The sequence below is a fragment of the Microtus ochrogaster genome, unplaced genomic scaffold (genome assembly GCF_000317375.1).
Source record: "Microtus ochrogaster isolate Prairie Vole_2 unplaced genomic scaffold, MicOch1.0 UNK32, whole genome shotgun sequence".
NCBI classification, from domain to species: Eukaryota; Metazoa; Chordata; class Mammalia; order Rodentia; family Cricetidae; genus Microtus; species Microtus ochrogaster.
The window spans coordinates 1573244-1575692 of record NW_004949130.1 but is presented as its reverse complement, the minus strand read 5'-3'; positions in this window follow the sequence as shown (position 1 = coordinate 1575692).

Sequence of the window (2449 nt, the reverse complement as noted above, 5' to 3'; positions counted from 1 at the left end):
TATGTAACTGCCCTGTTGTGCCTGATAAACCCCATTTCACTGCATCCATCCACAGCTTCTGGCTCTTACCGTCTTTCGGCCCCTCTTCCTTCAAGGATTCCCGAGCCCTGGGTGGAGGAGATACGACAAAAAGAGGACACAGAGGGAATGGGGGAATTAATATGATCAAAATACATTGTGCCAGATCTTCAAAGAATTAATGAAAATGTAATGTGTGTGTGTGTGGGGGGGATATCAAGTCAATTAGTTGTCTAAATAAATAAATATTGCATTGTAATCTCGTCATTCTGTAATGCTACACTTGTATAATCCTTTCCAAAAATATATGACATTTATGGATTTGAGCTTTAGTAACTATTGCACTATACTCAACTCAAGATATTACAGATTTAACACACACACATATATACATATATATATATGTATATATATATGTATATATATATACATATATATATACATATATATCAGAGTTCAGATAAACTTCTTCCCAAACCTCCTGCCTTGACAGACTGCACCCTCTCTCTACTGAGCACCTTTGTGTCTCTTTAGAAGCAAGTAGATCTTTGCCTTGGTGACTCATAGAGATACAAATGGTCCAACCCCTTGGGAGTTGTACTGAGTGGGTCACCCGATTCTGGATACAGCTTAGCAGTTAGAACCTCACACTGCTCTTGAGAAAGAACATGGGAACTGTCTGAAGTCTAATTTCCCCTGTATTCATTCTGACCTTCTTGGGGAGATTGATAAACGTGTTACGTTTGTGCCTTCCACTGGTGATAGCCATTGATACTCCTTAGAAGTGATCCTTAAAAACTGAAAAGAAGAACTTAGGCTATTTGAGATGCTATTTTTTTTTTATTATTCTGTGGGAGGTGGGGCTTTACTATAGAGTTCAAGCTGGCTTCAAGTTTGTAAGTCTCCTGGCTCGGTCTCTTGAATACTGGGATTACTAGCGAACAATGGAAAAGATGTATTTTCCTACCTACATCATTACTACTTCAGTCTCCTCCTGTTGGAGATGGACTCCGACTCATGGAGTCCTATTGTATGTTTGAAGTTCTCTTGCTCTTCTGAGATAATGCTGGAGACACCGGGGAGAATGAGGAGATAAGAAATTGGATTCCTATTGACGAAGCTGAGCCAGGACCTGAGATCTACCATGAGATATTGTATCCTATGCCCTGGGGAGCTGGAATATGTGTAAACCGGGGACTCCTTGAGTTGCAATCTGGAATCTACTGAAGAGTCTCTGAGAAGGTCCACAGCCCAACTTGAGAGGATCTGGACAATCAAGGATTTTCCTGAAAAGGTGAGCATGAGGTCTCCCCTTTAGCTGAGGAGTTATTAATAACTAGGGGGAGATGGGAAGTTAGTTTTCTTTAAGGGTGTGAGCGCTGGGAGATCTACCATTCCAGTGAATGATTGCTCACCTAAGTGCACACAGATAGCACTAAGGGAACTGGATAAGTTTAACCAGATGTAAAGATACAAAGTTTGGTGGGTATGAAATGGGAGTCACCTGGGAGGAGATGGGAAAGAGGGATGGGTATGATCAAAACACAGTTTATGAAAGTCTCAGAGAAATAATAATAATAGCAATAAATTGTGTGTGTGTGTGTGTGTGTGTGTGTGTGTGTGTGTAAGGCTGGCTGAGCTGAGGCTAGCTAGAGAGAATGCCAGCAGGAGACTTTCCTCCATGGTCTTTTCATGTACTATGGCTCTTGCCCTGACTTCCCTCAGTGGTGCATTGTTACTTGGAAGTATGAGATGAAATAACAAGCCCTGCCCCTCTGTCTCATGACAAAAAAAGAAAAGAAAAACAACAACAACAAACAAAAAGCAAAACAGAAATAATACATAGCATATATCCAACAGAAGACAAGGAGAGAGTATCTAGACAGGCTCCAGAATCCAAATGATCAAAAATAAAAACAGGAGCTGTTCAAACTCATTACAAATCATAGAGAGAAACAAATACATCAAGAGATGGCAGCTATGACCACCAGATTCAGAAGTACTGAGAAGAAGAAAAACCACAGCTAAAAATGCCTCCCACTGACAAGGGTGAAGAGCAAGGAGACACTTTTGCAAACCTGCTTGTGGGAGTCGAAACAGACACAACCACTTTAGGGAACTCTGTGACCCAGCAATTGCACTGCTGCATAGATACACTAGAGTGTGAGCCTTCTCACAGAGGGCTCTATGCCCCCATTTTCAGAGACAAGGCGAAATCATCTTACTACAGAAATCTGAGATAACAAATATGTAGTATGTCTAGCTGGCACTTTTTTTTTTTAAATCATAGCCCCTTGTAAAGAAAAACAAATGCCTTAGGGTGTTCAAGGATGTACTCACTCATATTTGGTTTCTAGCCATAAATAAAGGACATTGAGCCTATAATTTGTGATCCTAGAGAAGCTAAATAAGAAGGTTAACCCAAAGAAAA